Source organism: Oryctolagus cuniculus, chromosome 13 (genome assembly GCF_964237555.1).
Source record: "Oryctolagus cuniculus chromosome 13, mOryCun1.1, whole genome shotgun sequence".
In the NCBI taxonomy this organism is placed as follows: Eukaryota; Metazoa; Chordata; class Mammalia; order Lagomorpha; family Leporidae; genus Oryctolagus; species Oryctolagus cuniculus.
The window spans coordinates 96284400-96292599 of record NC_091444.1 but is presented as its reverse complement, the minus strand read 5'-3'; positions in this window follow the sequence as shown (position 1 = coordinate 96292599).

The window sequence follows — 8200 nt, the reverse complement described above, 5'->3', positions numbered from 1 at the left end:
TCATTGGCCTTGGATTCAACCTCCAGATATGCCACTCCCAAGCTGTGTGACAGCAGACCACTTAACCTTTCCAAAACCAGCATTCTTATCTGTAAAATCACACCCACCTCACTGAGCTATTGTGAGAAACAAAAATAGGAGCTGGCATATAGCAAAAGTTACCTGTTTTACGATGATGATGATGATGATGATGATGATGATGATTGGGTGCCAGTACTGTGGTGTAGAAGGTTAAGCCTCCACTTGCAGCGCTGGCATCCGCTATGGGTGCCGGTTTGAGTCCCAGCTGCTCTACTTCTGAGCTAGGTCCCTGCTAATGCACTGGGAAAGCAGCAGAAGATGGCCCAAGTGCTTGGGCCTCTGTTCCCACGTGGGAGACCTAAAAGAAGATCCTGGCTCCTGGCTTCAGCCTGGCCCAGCCCTGGCCATTGTGGCCATTTGGAGAGTAAACCAGTGGATGGAATCATCTGGAAACTGATTATCTCTCTCTCCTTCTCTGTATTTCTACTTTTCAAGTAAATATTTTAATAAACTTATCTTTTTAAAAAAGATTTATTTATTTATCTATTTAAAAGGCAGAGTTACAGAGAGGGAGAGGCAGAGAGTGAGAGGGGTCTTCCATTCACTGGTTTACTCCTCAGATGGCCACAATGGCCAGAGCTGTGCTGATCCAAAACCTGAAGCCAGAAGCTTCTTCTGGGTCTCCCATGTGGGTGCAAGAGCCCAAGGACTTGGGCCGTCTTCTGCTGCTTTCCCAGGCCATAGCAGAGAGCTGGATCAGAAGTGGAGCAGCCGGGACTTGAATCGGTGCCCATATGGGATGCCGGCACTGCAGGCTGTGGCTTTACCCACTATGCCACAGCACTGGCCCCCATAAAGGTTATTTTAAGGATACAGATAACTAGCCAGATGAAGAGATGCACAGGATGAAGTCTGCAAGGGTCTTGAGCTAAGGAGCTTCCATGGCCAAGGATTTGTTCCTCCTGGCGTAGGGATGAGGTCTTATTTACCCTCCTATGAGTTTCCATGGGTTCCGCTCTCCAGAAGCCCTCTGAATCCTGTTCTTTTGGGCTTTTATGGAGATGTCATCGCATATGCAGGACGGAAGCATGGACAACCATGTAGAAATGTGAATGGATGAAAAGGGAATGATCTAATGCTAGAAGACCGGAACCCAGTGAGGCCTGACTGTTCAGATTCTTTTGGGTTTTGCTGTATTCATTTCTCCCAAGTATGGCACAGGATCCCTTCTGAAGTGAAGATCTTGTGATTTGTTATCAGAGAATATTTTTGTGGACACCTCCAAGACAGAAATGTGGGGAAAGATTAGAATATATTTCTATTTCCTGTGGTCTGGCTTGGTGAGAGAAACGAGAGCAGGAGAGAGTGGGAGAGGTAGGGAATGCTTTCTTTCTTTTTTTTAAAGATTTTATTTTTTTATTTGACAGGTAGAGTTACAGACAGTAAGAGAGAGAGAGAGAGAGAGAGAGAAAGGTCTTGCTTCTGTTGGTTCACTCCCCAAATGGCCGCTATGGCCAGAACTACACCAATCCGAAGCCGGGAGCCGGGTTCTTCCTCCCAGTCTCCCATGCGGGTGCAGGGGCCCAAGCACTTGGGTCATCTTCCACTTCCCTCCCGGGCCACAGCAGAGAGCTGGACTGGAAGAGGAGCAACCGGGACAGAATCCGGCGCCCCAACCAGGACTAGAACCCAGGATGCCTGCGCCACAGGTGGAGGATTAGCCAAGTGAGCCACGGCGCTGGCTTTCTAAGGCTTAAAGCACTTCAACGTTACAATAAAAAGCTTCCTCTTGAGTTTGCTCTGCTTCAAGCTCTCTGCTGTGGCCCGGGAAGGCAGTGGAGGATGGCCCAAGTGCTTGGGCCCTGCACCCCGTGGGAGACCAGGAGGAAGCACCTGGCTCCTGGCTTCGGATCAGTGCAGCTCCAGCCGTAGCGACCATTTGGGGAGTGAACCAATGGAAGGAAGACCTTTCTCTCTGTCTCTCTCTCTCACTGTCTAACTCCATCTGTCAAATAAATAAAAAAAAAAAAAATTGTGTAGACTCGACCTATGCATTCCCCACCCCCACCCCCCACCACAAGTAGTTAAGGCACCACTGATTTATGCCAGGAGGCTGTAGGTCAGGCCACAGGTTGAGTCAGAAGCAACACTGATAGACAGAGCTTGTCTGCAGAGGTGCACTAAGGCTTGTTCCACAGGCTCCTCAGCTGCATTTCTCACTTAACGTGAAGTGTGCTGGCTAAGCAGTTGCTTTTCTGGGTGCAGGCTCATTTGAGGAAAATCTGCCTCACAGGATCTGGGCCTGCACTCTCCATCTGAGGCCCTTGATTCTCTCTTAACTCCAAGAGATCAGAATCCAAGCGTTCCAGGTCCAAGGCACCTGACCCGGAGTAGGACCTTGCTGCCATGAAGCTCCAGGCCACACAGTTTGGAGTGCGGACACATTTCGGGGGTGCGGACTGTATGCTCATTCAGTAGGACTGCCTTATAGCACAGAAGCCAAAGATTCCCAGCGTTACAGCCTCAGTTGCACCAGTAACCTACTCAAGCCAGCTTTCACTCAGCCAAGTCCTGTGGTTGTTACGAATGCTCAGGGCAACACTGACTCCTGCGAGGAATGGCAAAACAATGAAAGACAGTCCCCGCCCTCAAAGAGTCAGCTATATCTTTGTAAGTAAGATTCACACAGGGAAACATCGAGATCTTACACGGCCACATGTGATTCATGCGCCATGAGTCAGCCAGAACGCAGTTCCTGTGGTGATCTAGGGAAGTGACCTATGGCCAAGCTGCAGCACTCCTAATACCTGCTCAGACCAGATGGTTACCTATGGCTAATCCCCACACAAAGGCTCCTTTTAGGCACAAAGTTTGGTCACATTTCCCTGGCACACAGTCCACGGCAAGATGTACTTTTCATGGATCAGAATTACAGCAACAAGAAAATAAAACAGAGGCAATTAACCCCACAAAATCAAGAGATCGAGGAACAAGGCTTTTTCCCAGTAAGCGTTCTGCAGTTGAGAGTTTTGCAGAATGCCCCCAAGAGTGTCCTTCACCGTAGCCAAGGCTTATTGCCATTGTGTCACAGGTGCGCACTCTTGGGGTCGGATGGGGAAGTGTCTCAGTAACTGGCTCCTTCCACAGCGTGGTCCAGAGCTGGCCATTTGCCTTCTGGGGTTTTCCAATTCGCTTCAAAAAAAAAAAAAAAAAAAAAAGTTCTCAACAGCTTGGCTTCCCCAGAAGAACAGCAACGTGTCCGTGGAGAAGCTTCCCTTCAGGGGTCTTCGACACACACCTGCCCCCAGGAAGCCACAGCCACACTCAGCCAGGCAAATGACAAGCAGAACAGGGAAGACGATTGATGCTTATCAACACGCAGGTGCTGTGTGACGCTTGGCACCTCATCGTTGGTATTAACAACTGTAGGCTGATGATGGGTCACAATGTTTGTCCATTCACAGATATGCCTTTGTGGTTAGACAATTTAAAAACAGCTCCTGGCAAGTGGTTTTGTTCTCCCACATCCTGCTTTCCAATTTCACACTCACAGATACACAAGAGAAGATATTTTGTCTCCTTTTTGACTGCTAGTTCTTATCCCTTGAAAGGCTAGTGAATAACTCAAGTTCTGCCTGACCAAGCTCTCCAAAGGATGACTCCATTGCCACAAAAGGAAGCTAAGAATCCTTGATAAGGAATTTGGCTTGGAATACACTTGATGGCAATGCTTAGATCATTACCTTGGACTGACCCAAATAAGTTGCAGAACAAAATTTTAGTGATGGTCATTACTCTTTACATCAATGCCTCTTACTTCATGCCTTGTGCTTTTCCATGCATATCTTACTTAGCTGCAGTCCTTTAGGGGTGGGCATTATTTCTACCGTTTTGCAAAAAGAGGAAACTTGGGATCAAAGGAGTTAAGTCACTTGTGCCAGTTGGAGTGTACACTTAGGATCGCCAGTTGTTCACCACAGCTCAGGTTGTTTGAAAAGGTTACTGGCTGGCTTAGGGAAATGTGACTTCAACTTCTTGGAAAAAGAGTAAAAATATCAAGACCAGGCCGGCACTGTGTCATAGCAGGTCAAGTTGCTGCCAGCAATACTGGCATCCCATATGGGTGCTGGTTCAAGTCCTGGCTGTTCCACTTCCAATCCAGCTCCCTGTCGATGTACCTGGGAAGGCAGCAGAAGATAGTCCAAGTCTTTGGGCCCCTGCACCCATGTGGGAGACCCAGAGGAAGCTCCTGGCTCCTGGGTTCCAATCAGCCCAGCTCTGGCCCTTGTGGTCATTTGGGGAGTGAACCAGTGGATAAAAGATCTCTCTCTGTCTCTCTCTCTCTCTCTCTCTGCTACCACCTTTCTGTAACACTTCCTTTCAAATAGACAAATAATTCTTTAAAAAAGTCAAGACCTGTCAGTTTTTCATTGATAGGATTTATGAAATCTTCTCAGATTTATTCTCTAATATGAATGTTAATATGCTTTGTCTGTCAAAGTTGTCATTTTCCCCCCTTTAACAAGTAGTTCCTCTTGTATTCTATATGAACAGACTTCAACTGTATTGGAGAAAACAAATACATTACAATATTGACATTTTACATCACTGTGTAAAAAACATTCTCCCTCTGTAAATTGTTCATAAAAATCATTGTATTGGGGGCTGGCGCCGTGGCTCACTTGGCTAATCCTCCGCCTGCGGCGCTGGAATCCCATATGGGCGCCGGGTTCTAGTCCTGGTTGCTCCTCTTCCAGTCCAGCTCTCTGCTGTGGCCCGGGGAAGGCAGTGGAGGATGGCCCAAGTGCTTGGGCACCTGCACCCGCATGGGAGACCAGAAGAGGCACCTGGCTCCTGGCTTCGGATCAGCGTACCTCTGGCTGTAGCAGCCATTTGGGGGGTGAACCAACGGAAGGAAGCCCTTTCTCTCTGTCTCTCCCTCTCACTGTCTGTAACTCTACCTGTCAAATAAATAAATAAAAAATCTTTAAAAAATTATTGTTATTTATCAGGTAGCTGAAAAGGCATTGGGTTTCAGCTGTTTGCTACTTAAAGTCGTGTAGTCTTGGGGAAGAAGCAAGAATTCTAATCTTCATCGGAAGATTGTTGGAAGAATTTTTGAAAAGCTAAAAAGTAAAGCACTTTGTAAATTTTAAGATGCTATGCAAATGTAGCATATTTTCAATTACCAATAAATGATAATTATATGTTATATATTGTCATATATACATTACATATATTATACTATGATGTAACTATATTACAAGTGTAAGATAATTATTGCATGGAGTTAGGAGCTAAAGAAAAGATGATTGTCCACCTGCTGCAAAGGATTGATCAGACTTATCTAAATGCTGGATCAAAAGACAAAGATATGGCTATAGGAAAGTGAGAGAAAGTGGGAGAGGTAGAGGGAACACCTGGGAAGCTGAAAAAATGTGAGAATGTAGATAATTTGTGAATTTCAGAAATGGTGGCAGGAACTGTCCTGTGGTTGAGCTAATGATTACAGCTAGAGACTCCTAATTATCCAGCAGATTTCCTGCAGAAGTGCTAACAAGACTTAGGCGGCAGGCTCATTTAACTCGCTGATGACTCACAGATGGGCATTATAGTTAGTATGACGGATGAGAAAATCATGATTTAAAATAATTTTCAGTCATGGAATGCTGGTATTTGTGAGACATTTTTATATAAGAATGACAGAAACTTGTTAAAAGGACCTGAGGAGTAAGAGGGACACCCAAGATGATTAAGAAGCCAAACAGCTAAAAGAGCTAAAAGCAAGTTTGCTGGAGTCAGGACACCCAGGTTTAAGCCCCAACTCTGCTGCCTATTAGCAGGGAAAGGAACGGGCTAGTTACTACCTCTGCTGTGCGTCAATTTCATGAAGTTAATTAAATGAGATAATACGTGGTTATCAGCTTTGCACAGTGCGTGAGCCATATGGTCAGCCCTACAGAAGGTTTAACGTGGATGTGGCCCTCGGTTCCTCGGACATGAGGGATATGACAGGGAGAGAGGGAGTGGTCATATCAGCAACAGAAGTCACTGCGGTAAGTGTCCAGCTGCTCCACCCTCCGCGCAGAGGCGATGGGCGAAGCTGCCACTCAGAAACCGGGACTTGAGGGGGAAGAACGAAGGCTGCGCCCAAGGAGAGACAGCCGGGGCCAAGGTCCACCGCCAGAGGACTGTCCCCTTCTCTGCCCAAGGCGGGGAGTAAGGAGCCCTTCCTTCACCCAGGAGGGATTTAACTTCTACAGCCTCCAGCCCCCGAACCCCGCGGACCTCCTCCCGCGTCCCCTGGTCCCTCACGCCCTCCTGCCCGCGGCAGCGGACCTCCAGGCCGGATGGCGGCGCTGTGCGATCCAGAGGGCACTAGCGGGGAAGCAGGCCACGCCCGACGGAGCGCCGGAAGTGACGCGCAGCTCGCGCCCGATGGCGGAAGTTCCGCCGCCGCAGCACGCTGTGCTGTCTCCTCGTGCAGTCCATTGCTGGCATGGCGCACTACAACTTTAAGAAGATCACCGTGGTGCCGTCCGCCAAGGTAGGCGGCTCTGGAAAGACCTCCTTACCTATCGTCCTTTTCCTTAGCCGAGTCCTCCAGGAGGGTTTGGGCTGTAGCCGTGGGGCTAAGAAAGGGGGTCGCTTCTTGGAATCGCAAGCCCCCCCATCCCCATCGCTGCAGGACTCTGACACCACCGCCAGACCAGGCCACATGTGCAAGTCCAGAGCTCCCCACCCCCCGCCCGCTCCAGCCAGGGAGATCGGGGTGGTTCTCCAGAATAGGTTTGTCTGAGAGGGCCACCGGCGGTGAGGCGGTGGGTGAGTGGGTGGGGGCGACTGTGAGGGGCGGGGCGGAAGCTCATCGCGGTGGGTGAGTTGAGGCCACTGCCCTCAGCTAACTCCCTTATTGTCGTGGTTTAACACTTTTGTCATTCTCTTTGTAGCATTTGGGAAACGTAGGGTTTTTTTTTATTCACAAGCATTACCAAATTCATCGCATTCGACATTTTTACATGAGAAAAGTCAAATTTACTCAACAAAATTATCATGACAGGCTCTCCCAGATTCTCACGGATTTCCCCAAGTTGGATGTAAGTGACTGTTGGGGACTCACATGGTTACGTAAATGTGACTCTTACTTGGTGTTTCACCTGTTGGGGTACTAGCTTGACGGAAAGGGAATCTAAGTCAGAGTTGCCAGAGTTTGCTCAGTAAGTTAGTGGTGAAACTGGGAAACTTGCGTGTATCTGTCCTTTCCCTCAACCAAGCTCCATTTTAGGTGGCCCAGTGCTATCTTCTCAGGTTTTCCTTGTAACCTCTGGGCTTTGCAGCGGGGTGGGGAGCATCTGGTCCATACAAGGCCAGCGAAATCATGTGGTCTGGCCCTGCCAAGGCAACCACAGGTGTGGCTGGAAGTTCTGGAACTCTATAGCAGGCTGGTGTTTTAAGTCGATAATTTTGTGTGGCCCAGGAATGATGTTATACACGTCCAGTGGCCCTTGGCAGAGGAAAGGTTCCCACCCCTCCTTCACAGGACCAACCCAAGCTGTATGGAAGTGGTAGGTCATGAACTTGTAGGCTCCGGTCTTCTGACTTGCTGACTTGGCGAGGTTTCATCCCACCCTTCCTTTCTCTAAGGTTTGGTTTTCCTCTGGGCTGTCGAGGGTCAGTGGCTTGAGGCCCCACCGCTGTTAATGGTCTTGTTGGCTTCATCAGCTGATGGTAAGATAGTTCTCTTCATTGATTGTATGGAGAGCTGTGATTTCTGCATCAGGCTGTAAAAACTGATCTCTTTGCTGTTTATGGAATTGGTTTTTAAAGTAAGAAATAAAAATTCCTACTAGAGGATAGGCATTTTTATTTTATCATCTTTAGGACTTGATATAGGTGCCCAGTAGGTTCTTTTTTTTTTTTTTAAGATTTATTTATGTCTTTGAAAGGCAGCATTATGGAGAAGCAGAGCGAGAGAGGGAGAGAGAGGTCTTCTTTTTTTTTTATTTTATTTATTTATTTATTTATTTATTTGCAGGCAGAGTAGACAGTGAGAGAGAGATACAGAGAGAAAGGTCTTCCTTTTGCCGTTGGTTCGCCCTCCAATGGCCGGCGCACCGCGCTGATCTGATGGCAGGACTTGGGCCATCCTCTACTGCACTCCCTGGCCACAGCAGAGAGC